Source organism: Sapajus apella, unplaced genomic scaffold (genome assembly GCF_009761245.1).
Source record: "Sapajus apella isolate SASKATOON/1434 unplaced genomic scaffold, GSC_monkey_1.0 scaffold114, whole genome shotgun sequence".
NCBI lineage: Eukaryota > Metazoa > Chordata > Mammalia > Primates > Cebidae > Sapajus > Sapajus apella.
The window spans coordinates 5,086,191-5,103,820 of NW_022437054.1; the positions used below are offsets into that span (position 1 = coordinate 5,086,191).

The 17,630-nt window shown below is 44.1% G+C and overlaps 1 protein-coding gene across 8 annotated transcripts in view; it reads right to left on the reverse strand.

Moving 5' to 3' along the window:
- The window catches only part of IFT88 (intraflagellar transport 88), a 126,833-nt gene extending 123,749 nt beyond the window's left edge, over window positions 1-3,084 (reverse strand). For 6 of the 8 annotated variants that reach the window (XR_004263413.1, XR_004263411.1, XR_004263412.1 and 3 more), the window contains exon 1: window positions 2,915-3,055. The gene's annotated coding sequence lies outside the window, so the exon portion shown is untranslated. Of the gene's footprint in view, window positions 1-2,914 lie in introns of all 8 variants that reach the window. The other 2 variants (XM_032260123.1, XM_032260125.1) reach the window with 2 other exon arrangements.
- Window positions 3,085-17,630: the final 14,546 nt, after the last annotated feature.

The following is a 17,630-nucleotide window of genomic DNA, read 5'->3' on the forward strand; positions in this document are numbered from 1 at the left end:
CAACCAACAGAATGGGAAAAAATTTTTGCAATTAACCCATCTTACAAAGGGCTGATATCCAGAATTTACAAAGAACTAAAACAGATTTGCAAGAAAAAAACTAACAAGCCCATTCAAAAGTGGGCAAAGGATATGAACAGATACTTTACAAAAGAAGACATACATGAGGCCAACAAACATATGAAAAAATGCTCATCATCACTGGTCATCAGAGAAATGCAAATCAAAACAACATTGAGATACCATCTCATGCCAGTCAGAATGGCGATTATTAAAAAATCCGGAGACAACAGATGTTGGAGAGGATGTGGAGAAATAGGAACACTTTTACACTGTTGGTGGGAGTGTAAATTAGTTCAACCATTGTGGAAGACAGTGTGGCGATTCCTCAAGGACCTAGAAATAGAAATTCCATTTGACCCAGCAATCCCATTACTGGGTATATATCCAAAGGATTATAAATCGTTCTACTACAAGGACACGTGCACACGAATGTTCATTGCAGCACTGTTTACAATAGCAAAGACCTGGAACCAACCCAAATGCCCATCGATGACAGACTGGACAGGGAAAATGTGGCACATATACACCATGGAATATTATACAGCCATCAAAAACGATGAGTTTGTGTCCTTTGTAGGGACATGGATGAACCTGGAAACCATCATTCTCAGCAAACTGACAGAAGAGCAGAAGATCAAACACCGCATGTTCTCACTCATAGGCGGGTGTTGAACAATGAGAACACATGGACACAGGGAGGAGAGCACTACACACTGGGGTCAGTTGGGGGGAAATAGGGGAGGGACGGTGGGGGGTGGGGAGCTGGGGAGAGATAGCAAGGGGAGATATGCCAGATGTAGGTGATAGGGGAGAAGGCAGCAAATCACACTGCCACGTGTGTACCTATGCAACAATCTTGCATGTTCTTCACATGTACCCCAAAACCTAAAATGCAATAAAATAAATAAATGGGAAAAAAAAAGAATATTTATAACTATGTTTTTTTCTAATAGTTTTACAGTTTTAGCTCTTACATTTAGGTCATCGATCCATTTTGAGTTAATTTCTCATTACTTTTTTTAAGATGAAAATTAACTACTATGAGGGCAAATGTCACCCAGATAGAAATGGTCATTCCAAAATAGCTTCAAAAGGTATTAAATGTCACTGGTAAAAAAATATATTAAATAGTTTTTAATTAAAAGCTTTACTTCAGAACACTAAACCAGTGGTTCTCAAACCCAAGTGATACTGAGGCTGCTGGTCTGCGAACCACACTTTGAGAACCACTATTCTGAATAACTTTTGGATTATGAACCCTATTTAAGTCAGTTTAGTTGACACATAAGTTATAGAAAGCAGCAACTTTTAGAATGAGAAATCCTTTCTGCTAGGTTGTATAACCAGATTTTTAAAAGGTTTGACTTGAAAGAGACCTTAGTTGAATAGACATCTTGTCGAACATACAAATAATAAAAGATGTGGAAAGTGAGGCCAGGAAAGGTAAAGGAAATCAAGCATGGCTAATAGCTATGGTGGCAGAACAACTGTTGATTTTAAAACCCAGGGTTTCTGGATTCTCCAGGCTATTTCCAAAGCAGCTTATACAGGTAACAAACCTCCCATGTTGAAATAATCTGGGGATGATGCCATCCATATTTAATACAAACAAAATGCTAGTTAAAACCCTTTTTTAAAGTGAAAGTTATGTTTGTTAATACTCTTCTATTGACTTCAAGCTAGTCCACCTGCGGCCAGCACATGGCTCAGGATGGCTTTGAATACGGCCCAACACAAATTCGTAAACTTTCTGAAAGCAGCATGAGATTTTTTTGGGATTTTTTTAAAGCTCACCAGCTATCTTAGTGTTGCATATTTTATGTGTGACCCAAGACAATTCTTCTTCCGATGTAGCCCAGAGAAGCCAAGCCACTGGACACCCTTGGTCTACTTCTTAGATGCCTACTGCAGTTTCTGAAGGAAAAAACAAGGTCACAACCGAAAAATCGGACGAATAAAAGTGCAGTTTTAGGCTTAGACTCTTGGGACAACAGTACTTAACGTTTTGGGGATGTTTCCATCTTTGTGAGGCTAAGCACACGCTTTTTGCATTCTGTTGTGTACTTTTCACTTCTGATTCAACTTTTATCAGGCAATTTCTTTTTTTTTTTTTTTTTTTTTTTTGAGACGGAGTCTCACTCTGTTGCCCAGGCTGGAGTGCAACGGTGTAGTCTCAGCTCACTGCAACCTCTGCCTCCCGGGTTCAAGCGATTTTCCTGCCTCAGTCTCTCGAGTAGCTAGAATTACACGCTCGTGCCACCACACCCAGCTAATTTTTGTATTTTTAGTAGGACTGAGGTTTCATTATGTTGGCCAGGCTGGTCTCGACCTCCTGACCTCGTGATCGGCCCGCCTCAACCTCCCAAAGTGCTGGGATTACAGGCGTGAGCCACCGCGCCCGCCTAATCAGGCAATTTCAAGTGCTTTACTAACACGAATATTAAAAAGCGATGTGCACCCGTCTCTGCTGTGATTCCAGAGCTAGCGCAATGTTCTAACTGGGTTTGAAGTTTCCCCGTCAGGCGCGACTGGGACTTGGGACAGCCATCGCCAACCGGTCAGCGGCGCCCGTCCCAGTTCAGAGGAACAAGGAGAGCCTGGGCTGGAGACAGCGACCGCTGCGTTTCTGAGCAGACGCCTCGGGCGCCTGAAGGATGCACTCAGCCCCAAGCGGGAGAAAAGCAGCGGCAAGCCGAGTCCATTCCGGGCCCCGCCTCAGACTGCCCAGGAGCCGGCCGGGGTGGGCGGGAGATGGGCGAAGGGGCGCTCGGCCGGGCTGGGCGCCCAGGACGCCGCAGGGGCACAGCTGCCAGGGGCCCCGAGGCGCTAGGCCCCCGCGCCCTTCTCCTACCTCACGCTGAGGGAAGCGGGTGACAGCTAGTCGGGCCCAGTGACTACGTGGTGGTTGGCCAAAGCGCGACGCCGAGCCGTTGCCAAGCGCGGAATCCAAGGAAGCCGCTCCCACAGGCCTCCGCGCGGGGTGGGCGGGGCCGGAAGCGCGGGGGCGGGAAGGGGCGCGGCGGGAAGCTGGAGGCTCGGGCGGCGTGGGGAAGTTGGGAGGGTGGAGAACTGCCTGGCCGGGAGCACAGAGCCCAGTCCTCCCAGGCACGGCAGTGGCGGCGGGGGCGGAGGGTGTTGGGAGGACGCTGGAGCTGCTTACCGGAAGCGGGACGGTCGGGGGAGAACGGTGGAGGAGAGGACAGGGGGCCGGGGGCCACTAGTCGAAAGGAATGCCGTGGGTTGCGAGGCTGGGGGGGCCTGTGTGAAGGGGGCGGGCAGGGAGTCGCGCGCGGCCAGTGTGAACAGGAGGAAGGAGGGCCCAGAGTGGCTCCGGGCGGGCGGCCTCTGTGGGGAAAGGGAAGGAGAGGAAACCGAGATCACCTCAGGTCAGGAGTTCGAGACCAGCCTGGCCAACACGGTGATACCCCGCCTCTACTAAAAATACAAAAACTAGTCGGGCGTGGTGGCACGAGCCTGTAATTCCAGCTACTGGAGAGACTGAGGCAGGAAAATCGCTTGAACCCGGGAGGCAGAGGTTGCAGTGACCTGAGATCATGCCATTGCACTCCATCCAGCCTGGGCAACAAGAGCGAAACGCCGTCTCAAAATGTATATGTATATGTAGTGTTGGGAGACAATTCTCCATGGGTCCCCTGCACTGTCCCATGTTTTGTGAGGAGAGGCACTGGCTGCCCTTGTTCTGGACTATTATGATGGCTAGTTTCATGTGTCAGCTGCGTTACTCTGTGGAACCCGGGTTTTGGTCAGACACCAGTCTAGAAGGAATTTTTTAAGATGTGATTAAGTGGCCCTCATCCTGTCAAGGGAAAGTCGTAAGAGAAAAAAATAAGGTCCTCTGAGGAAGAAGGAATCCTGCTTCAGCCCTTTCCTGGGTCTCTAACCTGACTTGCAAATTTTAGGCTTGCCAGCCTCCCCGATTGCATGAGCCAATTCCTACAAATAAATCTCTCTGCAGTATGCATCGTATTGGATCTGTTTCTATAGGAACTCTGATTAATACACCTTTTCAAGGAACAGTTTTGGAAGAGTAAGTTAATTGTCTCCTTCCGGAACAAAAGACAGGTTTGTTTCTGTTCAGTATAATAAAGATAATGTCAACCTCGAGGGCAAAGGCTGAGCATGTTGCTTGTAGTTCCTCATAGAAGACTGGGATTTCCTAAAACCTGGGCGGTAAAACCAGTCACGTGTATGACATCCACCTGGACTGTCCTCATGGGTTTTGGGGGGAAAGGGAAACCAAAGGGAATATGAAACAGGCTGGTGGCTGTGCTGTGAAAAGTAAGTCCTTTCTCTCTGACTCAGGTGTTTTCTGCCATCATTCATGGAACTGTCAGACTAGCTTGTTAGCTTGCAAGTAGTGTAAAATCTAACACAATTCTGAATAGTATCTAGCGATATACTGTACCCAGCTCATAGCAGTTGTTGCAAGAAATATTTGTTGAATTAATTAGTGAATACTGGGCGGCCTTATTTCAAGCTACTGCCTGTCAGTAGAGACAATTTTCATTATCTCTGGATCTCCAAACTATAAATTTCCAGTCCCCTCAAAAAATTATTTTTAATTAGAAACAAATTCCAGTTCTTTCAACTTGGTGTTCTTTAAGCATGATACAGTTACTTGCTCAGGAAGTGCTCAGTCACCTTCATTTTAAACATTGTAGTGTAGCTAGCATATTTACTGAACACACTTTAATATTATTGCCAGACAAAATGTTAGAGTCACCTAGCTTATATTAGTAAAATTCAAGCTCCACAGGGAACAGGCATTTTTGTCTTTTTTGTTCTAGACTCTATTTCCAGCCCTTAGAAAAGTGTTGAACCAAGTTGGCTTTCAATAATTGGTTTATTGAATGAATTGTCAGGGCTTGTAGTTAATTATATAGACAGTTGGGGGGAATGGGTAGCAAGCAGCAAGCATGAATCCCAAGTCTGGCAAGAGTAATAGGATGAAAGCTAACACCATTTGTTAGCATGGAGAATACTGGAGGAGAAGCACGTTTGAGAGAGAACATAAGCTTACTTTTGAACATGTTGAGTTTCAGATGCCTGTAAAATATGCAAATAGAGATGTTGACTAGGCACTTGCTGAGTATATACAGTTGTATTATAATGTATTATAAAGCTCAGAGAAAAGATCCTCAGGCCTCATGTGGTGGCTCACATTGTACCCACACTTTGGGAAGCCAATGTGGAAGGATTGCTTGAGGCCAGAAGTCCAAGACGAGCCTGGGCAGCATAGCAAGACCCTGTCTCTACATATAAATAAAAATGAGCCAGATGTGGTGGTACACACCTGTAGTCTTAGCTACTCAGAAGGCTGAGGCACAAGGATCCCTTGAGTCCAGGAGTTTGGAGGCTGCCTTGAGCTCTGATCATGCCACTGCACTCCAGCCTGGGCAACAGAGTGAGACTATCTCTTAAAAAAAAGAAAAAGAATGATCCTATCTAGACATACACACTTGTTATTCAGTAGCTCCTAAAACAGATGGATTTGAAGCCTAGGCGTGAGTGAGATTGCTTATAGGGAAGGAGGACATAGAGGGGAAGGAAAAGAGAGTCTAAAATTGAGCCATGGAAAAGTAATCTGTAAAGATTTTGTAGAAGAGGAGCCCCTAATGATTCTGTTTAGTGATCAGACGTATTTGACCAAAACCAGGAAAGTGAAAGTAATGGAAGCTAAAGGAAGAAAACATGTCATTCGAATTCTGGCATTCTGAATTTAAAAAAAAAAAAAAAAAGTCAAAAAGGAGGGAGTGACGACCATACGGTCGTATGCTTGGGAAAGGTCAAGTCAGTCGAACCAAAGACATTTCACGGTCTTTAGCCATATGAAGGTCACTGTTCATTTAGCAAGAGCTCTTTCAATGAAACGGTGGTGTTTGCCTGACTGCACGGAGTGGCCTGGGTAATTGGTGATTAAGTAGTAACTGAACACTGAAACTCAAGAAGCCTGGCTGTGAATGAGAACAAAGAGAGAAAGCACTAGTAGATAGCAAGCGAGCCCAAGGAGAATTTTTGTTGGTTTCTTTTAAAAGATAGACGATATTAGAGCATGTTTTAATACTAATGGAAATAATCCAGTAGAAAGCATTTGAAGGTGCAGGGGAGATGGCTAAAAGGGAGAGTGGAAGAGGTTCCAAGGTGGAAAAAAAGTAGAGAAGGTCTAGAATACGCAGAGACGAGGAGAGACGTTAACCAGAGAAATGCAGTAACATTGCTTGGTAAGTTTAGGTGCTCAGCTGATACCAATGACTGTGAATTTATAGTGATGAGCATCTGCCTTGTCTGGTACTCTCACAGCCCCATGTTCCACTGATCTTCATCAGGTACAGATATGGAAAAGACAGATGGAGAAATGTGCCCAAGGTTGAAATCTGTTGGTCAGTTGCAAAGAAAGGAGTCTGTTATCATCATCGACATGAAATTTAATATAAATAACAATTTACATTAAATTTTATATTTATTAAATTGTATTATTTATATGAATTTAATATTAATATAAATGAATGGGGCTAATAATAGGAAGACAGTGGAGGAGTTGGAGGTCTTGATGAAGCTAGAGCAGTTATGATAGAGTTACTTCAGCTTTTTGAATTAGTGATGGTGGAAGTGGAACAGTTTTGAGCTGGTAACAAGGTTCAGGGTTTGATGATGGGTATGGAGGAAGCCATTGAGAAGAAAGCCATTTCAGATAAGGAGTCCAAGGTTTCAAGCCACTGAAATAAGTGGAGAGATCTCTGTGAGCCAGGCGGCAAAGACTGAGGGAAAGCAAAGAGGAAGTTGGAAGAGATTTGGAAAAGACTATACCGGATGGCGCAAGATTCACAGCTGCAGAAGATTTGCAAGACGGCGCAAAAACCAGGGAGAAACCACCGTCCCTGCCTTCTGACTCAGACATCCCTGAGCTGCGAGAGAATAAATAACAACCTGTTAGGGCTCCAAGGGAGCAGTATCCTTAAAGAATGATCCATTTTCTGTGAAAGCGGAGGTGGGGAGAATATTGGGAAAATAAGTGGAATATATGGGGCGTCTGCTAATCACAAAACAGAAATTCCAGCGGGCTTTCGGAGGAGTTGGACCAGGATATGCTGCTGGCCAGAATGACGTGCAGTCCGGGTGGTGGCCAAGGACAACAAGGAGTGAGAGGAGGTGGAGTTAGCTCTGACATATACGGCTAGCAGAATTTGGCTATGGCCTGCAGGTGAGGCTCAGTGGCTCTGGCAAGAGGCTTGTGACATTTCCTTTTTCACCCAGGTCAGCTGGTGATGCAGTTGCAGCCAGGAATGCAGAGCACCAGCCTGGGAACATCTATTTAGCAGAAGGTAGTGAAGGATGGGCCCCTGCAGGCTGGTTTCCTACATGAGGCCGATGCTCTCATGGGTTTAGGGTCAGTGTTTTTGGGTCTTGGCTGTCTGATGTTCATCCATAATTCGACCTGACCTGCGGCATTTCTCTCCAGTCACCGTACCTCTCTCCTTCACCTTACAACCTAGAGGGTCTAGCAGCCTCTTCTCTCACTTGCTCTGTTACCATAGCTTCTTGTCTTTTTTCACTGCTTTCTCTCTACTCTTCTGTCATCCCACTTGCTCTCACTCAATGATTCTCCACCCAGCCTCCCCTCCCCACTCCACTTTGACTTTTGGACAAAGTCTGTACTCCATAGTGTGGCTTAAAAGGCCCTTCACAGTAAAAAGGCCATTCACAGGGCCCTGACCCCTATGTTACTACTCAGGATGCTTTGCTGCAGCCAAGAAAAGCCAATTCTTGTTGATTAAGCAGAAAAGGAGTCTTTCTTTTTTGAGATGGAGTCTCAGTCTGTCGCCAGGCTGCAGTGCAATGGCATGCGATCACGGCTCACTGCAACCTCCAACTCCTGGGTTAAAGCAATGGTATTGCCTCAGCCTCCCGACTAGCTGGGACTACAGGCACGCACCACTATGCCCAGCTAATTTTTGTATTTTTAGTAGAGACATGGTTTCACCATGTTGGCCAGGTTGATCTTGATCTCTTGACTTCATGATTTGCCCGCCTCAGCCTCCCAAAGTGCCAGGATTACAGGCGTGAGCCACCATGCCCGGCCACAAAAAAGTCTTTTTGGAAAGATATCAGGTAACTCATAGAATTATCCAGAAGGCTAAGGAACAGGCTTGGAAAAACAACAGAAGCTCAGGGAGGTAAAGCACAGCCAAAACCCTAACACAGGAACCATCTGCTTATATGACAGAGACCAACCCTCCCAGTTTCCTCAGGATAAGTTGGTCACCCCACTTAGTTGGCTGCTGTGAGCAAGGTCCCCACTTGACACCAGCCATCTTGCCCTTAGACACTGGTTGCCACACTCGTTTCATGCACTTTCTACTCCAGTGGACGCTGGGTTCCCCCACAGGCTCTGTGAACCGTTCCTAACCATCCTCCCCTTTGTCTGTGTACCTCCCAAGTCAGAGTCGTAGATAGAAGCATGAGCTGGCAGTATGTAGGTCAACGTACTGTGTTGTCGCTGCCAGGAGCTCAAAGACGGGGTGTCTGCTCACTTTAACCCTCCTCCCACCTATTTAGGAATTCTCATAAAATGGAAAATCTTTTCAGATATCAGGCAACCAAAAATGTCAGCTACCCATTGAAGTTTAACTGTCCGTGTTACCTCCCTTCACCCCGTCTCTTGCTTATTATGCTCCAGCCATACTTCACATGTTTCAAGGCACATGTTTCATGACCCCTCTCACCTCTAGGCACATGCTATTGTCTTGTCCTAAAATGGGCTTTCCTACAGTCCTCTTAGCCTGGCCATTCCTTTCTCTAGGAGGTCTTCCCTAGTCCCTGGTATATGAGTTTACTAGGGCTGCCATAATGAAACACCACACAATGGGCATCTTAAACAACAGAAATTTATTTCCTCATAGATCTGGTGGCTGGAAGTCCAATATCAAGGTATCAGCAGGGCTGGTTTCTTCTGAGGCCTCTTCACCAGGCTGGCAGATGGTGGCCCTCTTGCTGCCACTTCACATGCTTGTCCCTGTGTGTGCAGCACCCCTAGTGTCTCTCTGTGTGTCCTAAACCCCTCTTATTATGAAGGCACAAGTCAGACTGGATTAGGGTCCAACTTGCCCTCATTTTAACTTAATCGGCTCTTTAAAGGACCTATCTCCAAATACAGTCACATTCAGTAGTACTATGAGTTAGAGCTTCAACATATGAATTTGGGAGGACACGGTTTAGGCCATGGCACCTGGCTTATTATGTCCTGTGAATTTCTATAGCAAATTGACCTTCCGCTATCATACCACATAGCACAATTTTGCAGTGACTGTTTATCCATTAAAGTTTACCCAAGTGGACCGTAAGTTACTGATCACTACTGACTCCCAACACATGGCAAACACTTGGGTTTGTCTAATAAGTAATTGACTAAGTACTGTGCAGACCTTTCACCTATTCTGCCCAGAAAAATACCATGAAATGCAGTGGTGTCCTGTTAAATATTTAAAATTTTTATCACCTTTTAGCCTAAAAGTTAAAAGAAAACTAACCTGAAAATGCGGAGTGAAGTTTTTTTAGCCTGAAAATGCAGAGTGAAGGTTTTTTCTTTCCTCTTTCGAATAACCTTGCAGTGCTTTTTTGGGGCCAATGACGTGACTGGTAAAATTTGCAATCTTTTTTATACCTATTAGGAGGCTAAACATCACTCCATGTGAAAATACAATCACTGAAGTTCTAACCCCTCTTTTTAAATTTTTTTTTGAGACAAAGTCTCACTCTGTCGCCAGGCACCAGGCTGGAGTGCAGTGGCACAGTCTTGGCTCACTGCAACCTCCGTCCCCCAGGTTCAAGCAATTCTCCTGCCTCAGCCTCCTGAGTAGCTGGGATTACAGGCGCATGCCACCACACCCAGCTAATTTTTGTATTTTTAGTAGAGACGGGGTTTCACCATGTTGGCCAGGATGGTCTCGATCTCTTGACCTTGTGATCCGCCCGCCTCGGCCTCCCAAAGTGCTGGGATTACAGGTCTGAGCCACCATGTCTGGCCCTCTCTTTTTCGTTTACTGTTTGTTTGACACAGCAACAACTTGTACCCACCACCTGGGTGTTTTACCAAGGGCTCTCTTCGTGTTGAAATGTATAAGAAAGGCTGAGCAAGGTGGCTCATGCCTGTAACCCCAGCACTTTGGGAGACTGAGTTGGGTGCATCACCTGAGGTCAGGAGTTCAAGACCAGCCTGGCCAACATGGACACCTGTAATCCCAGCTACATGGGAGGCTGAGGCAGGAGAATCGCTTGAACCCAGGAGGTGGTGGTTGCAGTGAGTTAAGATTCTGCCATTGCACTCTAACCTGGGTGATAAGAGTGAGGCTCTGTCTCAAAAAAAAAAAAAAAAAAAAGTGCAAGAGAGATAGTCGTAGGCCCAACTTCACATATTCTGCATCAAAGGTACTGTACCATCTCCCTTAAGAGTCACCTAAGTGGGACTCATATTCTTTAATATGAAAAACAGTGTTTTTCTGTCACCAATCAAGTCCAGGGAAATCACCCTCATATCATCCTCATGGCCTTTGGACAGGATCTTTAGATCCTAAATTGTGAATACATAGTGTACTCATACTTTAACCTGAAATCACACCTTGAAAGCAGACTTGAAAGATTTCTGACTTGCAAGTTACAAATTAATTTTAGCCTGCCAGCAATTTCAATCTGTTCTGAAACAAATGGACATTGGACTATAAATTACCCTGATGAAAGAGTCCTGTGTCCACTCACCACAAAAACCACAGCCATTAGCAAGTCAGAATTAATATGTAGTATACAGGAAACTATAACTATAAGGCATTTCAAGTTGTGCCCGTACTATCACAGGCCCCAGTGGCGGCATACAAACTAACGCACGGTTTATTTTTAAAGAAGACTCACTCAAGTCTGACTGTGAATTCCATAGCATATTGTTTGACAGAGAGGAACTAGGCAAAACAGGGACTTAGCACCATTCATGACTTAAAGGGTGAGAAAACCAAGCTCCTGGCCTTCTAATGGTGAAGTAACCCAGTCATACAGTTGGTACAAGACAGTTGGTGGCTTTTGCCTCTTCTTTCTTTGTTTAATCTTGATTTTTGTTTTGAATCATTCTTTCCACTTAAATCCAGTTTTAAAATCCCATAGTCCTGCTCCTAACTTTATTACTACTGAAAATTCTTTTTTTTTTTTTTTTTTTTTTTTGAGACAGAGTCTCACTCTGTTGGAGTGCAGTGGTGTGATCTTGGCTCACTGCAACCTCTACCTCTTGGGTTCAATTGATTCTCCTGTCTCAGCCTCCTGAATAGCTGGGACTTCAGGCGTTTGCCACCATGCCTAGCTAATTTTTTGTATTTTTAGTAGAGATGGGGTTTCACCATGTTAGCCAGGATGGTCCCGATCCCCTGACCTCATGATCCGCCTGCCTCAGCCTCCTAAAGTGCTGGGATTACAGGGGTGAGCCATTGCGCCTGGCCTGAAAACTCTTAATGTCTACAACAAACAATAACCCATGGTTTAGTTGACTTGTGTAAACATTTAGAATTATTCACATATTTATTATGTCTTCCATTTTCTTTTTAATTTTTTCCATCTAGAGATGATTATTCAGTAAAAAAACAAGTCCCTCAGTTGGGTGGGCCTGGTAGCTCATGTCTATAATCCCAGTGCTTTGGGAGGCTGAGGCAAGAGAATTGCTTGAGCTCGGGAGTTCAAGACCAGCCTGGAAACATAGGAAAACCCTATCTCTGCAAAAAAATAAACAAAATTAAAAATTAAAAAATTAGCTTAGGCCAGGTGTGGTGGCTCACATCTATAATCTCAGCACTTTGGAAGGCCAACACAGGTGGATCACTTGAGGTCAGTAGTTTGAGAACAGCCTGGCCAACATGATGAAACCCCATCTCTACTAAAAATACCAAAAAAATTAGCCGGGTGTGCTGGTGGGCACCTGTAATCCCAGCTACTGAGGAGGCTGAGGCTTAAGAATCATGTGAACCTGGGAGGCGGAGGTTGCAGTGAGCAGAGATCATGCCGCTGCACTCCAGCCTGGGCAACAGAGCAAGACTCTTTCTCAATAAATAAATAAATAAATAAATATTTAAAAAAATAGCTGAATGTGGTGGTGTACACCTGTAGTCCCAGCTACTAGGGAGGCTGAGGCAGGGTGGATCACTTGAACCCAGGAGTATGATGCTGCAGTGAGCTACAATCACAGCACTGCATTCCAGCCTTAGTGACAGAGCAAGATCTTGCCTCTAAAAAATTTATTTAAGCTGGATATTTCAGAGGAATTTCTAACAATTATGTTGAGTCTACCGTTTTTTGGGGATAAGCAAACTTCAGTTTCTATTCCTATCAGTTTTGCCATGATTTTACAGCTATTTACCTGCATTCAAACTCTACATATTGTGAACTTCACCTGCCTTTCTAAACTTATTTTCTTCTCTTAAGGAGAGAGAAAGACTCTGGGAGCAAAGATGAGGCTCGGAGAGAGGTTTACTGTCAAGCAAGGAACCTGATCTGACCCAGAGAGGTTCATCTCTGGGGATGAGGCTCTAGGAACCCGGCATCCGGCAGGAAAGCAGTCTGTGGGCTGTGGAGCGACCTGGGCTAATTGGGCAGCATGGTGTAAGCATGGCTCTGTGGTTTGTCAAGAGACAGTCTTCTCTGTGAGTGTGAAGTACTCATTTCAGTGTAATAGCACCTCAATGGTTTTCACTGATTCCTGATTATGGCACCCTGACAGTCATTTTAAAAAGACTAAAGTCTGCATTGCCTTCCACCTCTTGGATGACATTGCTGCTGTCATCATTATCATAGTCACTAATATTATCATTGTAAGGTTTTGGAGACAGGGGCCATGCCTTGTATTTCTTGCATTCCCCCATGTATGTATAAGATAAATTTTCTCTCTGGTCTTAGATTTTTCAGTCATAAAAAGAAGAGCCAGGTGTGATGGCTCATGCCTGTAATCTCAGCACTTTGGGAGGCCAAGGTGGGCAGATTGCCTGAGCTCAGGAGTTCAAGACCAACCTAGGCAATATGGCGAAACCCTGTCTCTACTAAAAATACAAAAAAGTAGCCAGTCGTGGTGGTGCATGCCTGTAGTTCCAGCTATTCAGGAGGCTGAGGCAGAAGAATCGCTTGAACCCAGGAGGTGGAGGTTGCAGTGAGCCAAGATCGCACCACTGCACTCCAGCCTGTCGACAGAGCAAGACTCCATCTCAAAAAAAAAAAAAAAAAAGTAAAAGAAAATGAAGAGGGCAGACATGGATTAAAAAACTATTGGGTACTGTGCTCACTACCTGGGTGATAGGATCAATTGCACTCCAAACCTCAGCATCATGCAGTATACTCATATCACAAATCTGCATACACTGAATCTAAAATAAAATTGGAAATTATTTTGGCTCACTGCAACCCTCTCTGCCTCTAGGGTTCAAACAATTCTCCTGAGTCAGTCTCCTGAGTAGCTGGGATTACAAGCTCATGCCACCTCTCCCCGCGAATTTTTGCATCCATATTGGCCAGGCTGGTCTTGAACTCCTGACCTTGTGATCCGCCTGCCTCAGCCTCCCAAAGTGCTGGGATTACAGGCGTGAGCCACCATGCCCAGCCAAAATCACAAAACTACTAACAAGAAAGACAAGAAAATAGGCAGATTTTTAAAACACTGTTATCAATGAAATATTAAGTTTAGAGGAGGTCTCCTGACCTAAGAAGGGAAACACATTCATTCTCCTTCACCACAGGGCTTCTTTGGTGGGAAAATCTGAGAACAATTGGCCACGGAGAGCTTAACGTTTCTCAGAGTCAGGGACTGTGACTCCTCCTCTGATATTGCTACTGAATTATTGGGTGACTTTGGGCAGGTCCCGTCTCTAGGGCTGTCTTGTCACCTGCAAAAGGATGGAGTGGGTGAGTCTTTCCCGCTGTAGCTGCTTTTGGGTCCTTGACCTCATCTACTTTCTTTTGGGGACTACACCCTAGTGTTTTATTGCCTGCTAATTTGGCAATGTTCACAATGAATGGAATTTTAACTATTGTTAAGGGGGAGCTCCTTAGTATTTATTTATATTTTAGTTCAGGTTCAAAAGTAAGATTTCCCCTCACACAAACATCTCACTTTTAAGAGTCAGTAGAGTGCTCTAGGTTTAAGGGAGTAAGTTTGTATTCAGAGATCACTGATTAAAACAGAAGGGTGTGGAGCAGAGGGAAAAAAAGAAAAGTGGAAAAATAGTCTAATAGCGTACAAGCTGCTTTTATGGATGGAAAATAGTAAAATGCTGGCCTGTGGCATGCTCTAATTGCAGCCCACATGACCCTGCTTGTGCTTGGAGCAGAGTGGGGCCCTGTGAAAGGTTTCCTCCCAAAGCGACACAGGCTGGCTGGTTCATGAACTCACACACTGCACTGTTGTTAGAGCCAGCTTTCGTGCTGCACCAAAGCTGATTTCTAAAAGGGCGTTTGTGCAGTCTGTGTGCAAAGTAAACTTCCATCACTTTGGTTTTTCTTTTGCTGCTTTTAGAAGAGCTGTATATAAAAAGCCTTATTCCCAAGTATAACGTGTCCATTTTTTTTTTACTTGCTTGAGTCAGTAATTAAATTGGTTTCTTAATAACAGATATGAATTTAGCTTTTCAACTCGGAAGTAGGATCAGTGACAGCTGGAATGGTAGCTTGAAAAGAAACCAGTAAGTTCTTTCCAACCCAAAGTCAACTCTCCCTTGTTCAGCATCCAAAATCACCAAAAAACAAGAGCACTCAGATAAACCAAATAAATATTGTGCAAAGATATGACAAGAAACAGTGAAATTAAGTGCATTATGCCTTCAGCATTAATTATCTTTGTTGATCTATGTCAGCTCTATACAGGGTCTAACAGTAACGAATTCACTCATTCCTTCATCCATCCATTCATTTGTAGGAGTTTCACAAATGGATAGGCCAGAAGGAAGGCATTCCTGGCAGATACACAAGCTGCGCACCTAACTCAGTAGTCTCTAGCCACGGGTGGCTGTTTAAAATTAAATGGAAGGCCAGGCGTGGTGGCTCATGCCTGAAATTCCAGCATTTGGGTAGCTGAGGCAGGAGGATCACTTGAGGCCAGCAGTTGGAGACCAGCCTGGGCAACATAGTGAGATCTGCCTCTACAAAAACAATTATTGTAAATTAAATTAAAAATAATTCTGATTAATGTTATACTTATCTGTGCTTTTCAAAATGGAATCAAATTAAAACTTCAGGCTGGGCATGGTGGCTCACACCTGTAATCCCAGCACGTTTGGAGGCCAACGCGGGTGGATCACATGAGGTCGGGAATTTGAGATCAGCCAGGCCAACACAGTGAAACCTCGTCTCTATCAAAAATACAGAAATTAGCCAGGCATGGTGGTGCATGACTGTCATCCCAGCTACTCTGGAGGCTGAGGCAGGAGAATCACTTTAACCTAGGAGGCGCAGGTTGCAGTGAGCTGAGATCAAGCCACTGCACTCTAACTTGGGCAACAGAGCAAGACTCCATCTCAAAAAAGAAAAGAAAAGAAAAGAAATTCAGTTCCTCAATCACACAAGTCACTTCTAGGTGCTCAACTGCCACACAGGAATAGTGGCTACTGTGTCGGGGAACGTGACAGAACACTTCCTATACTGCAGAAAGTTCTGTTGGACAGTGTTGCCAGGATGGAGAGAATATTAAGATAACTTGACTACCCCCATTTCAAAACAATTTTCAACAAACTTTCTTTGTTTGTAAGCCCCAAAACATGGTCTGAAGACTCATTAGTGACTGATCATACAGCTGACCCCTAAACAACATGGGTTTGAACTGTGTGTGGGTCACGTATACATGAATTTTCAACTGCACGGGGTAGGAGCAGTTGGTGCTTCAATCCCCTAATTGTTCAAAGATAGACTAGTTTTTAAGACATGAGGTGATTTATTTTAAATCTCTAGGATATTACAATACGGAATGTTGGGGAATGAATTAGTGTTATGCTTACGTGTGCTTTTCAAAACTCCCCTCGTGACTAACAGAATGTCACTCTGCGAAAACATTGTTAGTCTCCCATTTATCTCACTGGTTTGAGTGTGTTTAATGCCAGGGAAAGTGAGAGGTGTTTGGGAAGATGGCAGGTTTTTTTTTTTTTTTTTGTCTTTTCGAGGTGTTTCATTTACTTTGAGAATCATCATTCTCTATTTTTAAAACCAAGTCTTGTATGCAAAATTATTGAACTGTGAGAAAAGGCAAAGAAAAATCTTTCTTTTTCATTGCAAATGTGTCTTGATCCAGTATGACTTTGAAACGGGCATCTAAGTACTTTTCTCTGAAACCCCAGTGAAAGTCAAGGGATCACCCAGGGTGAAGATCTTAATTGGCTTGTTCCCCTGAGCAGACTACGCGCTTGTTGATTTAGCATCTCAGCTTCTAATTTTTGTAGATTTCTCAAATTCAGGATCTCTATCTTCCTTCCTCTTACTCATCCTCCTACCACCCCCAGAAGTCTGAACCTAGATAAAGATAAAATCCATAAGTGACATTTTCTCTAAGTGAATTTGGAAACCATTTGGGGAAAAGCCACAGTAATTATAAGTGGTTATGAAATCCTAATTTTCTGACAAGAAGCTACTGTCTCTCTGGACATAGTTATGCTCAAGCACATCAGTTTCCCTAGACAATATCATACTCATCACAGCCTCTGTGATATATGGTTGTATAGGTTGTGCACTGCACAAGGACACATTTAAGGAGGTGTCACTCACATTATAGACATCATAGATTTGGTGCTTATAACAAAAATAAAAACAATTTTCCAGAAGATGGCAGTAAAGTATCTTGTTCTAAAAAAATCAATACATTATAACAATTTTCTGTAGAGGGAAATACAATGTCTTGATGAAGAAGTGCCTTTTTCGGATGTACACAAAGATATGAAATGGGCTAACATTGACTCTCGGGCCTGTGTAAAATCAATTCCTGATTATTAGTGAAAGTGAACTAATGCAGTTTAATAAGTAAAGAAAAAAAAAGAATGATCAATAATATATTTTGAGGCCAGGCACAGTGACCTGTAATCCCGGCATTTTTCGAGGCCAAGGTGGGTTGTTCTCTTTGAGCCCAGGAGTTTGAGACCAGTGTAGGCAACATGAAAAAACCCTGCCTCTACCAAAAATAAAAAAATCCGCCCGGGAGCGTGATGGTTTGTGCCTGTGGTCCCAGTCAGCTACTCTGGGGCCTGAGGCTGGAGAATCGCTTGAACCTGGGAGGTGGAGGTCGCAATGAGCCAAGACTGTGTCACTGCAGTCCAGCCTGGGTGACAGAGTAAGACCCTGTCTCAAAATAATAATAATATCAAAATTCTGGCTTCCAAAATAATTGTTCTTTGTTAATATATTATAGTACATGTGCAATATAGTATCTTAGTTCATTTAGGCTGTTGTAACAAAATGTTATGGACGGAGCAAGGCGTGTTGGTACGCATCTGTAGTCCTAGAAACTTCGGAGGCTGAAGTGGAAGGATTATTTGAGTCCAGAAGTTTGAGTC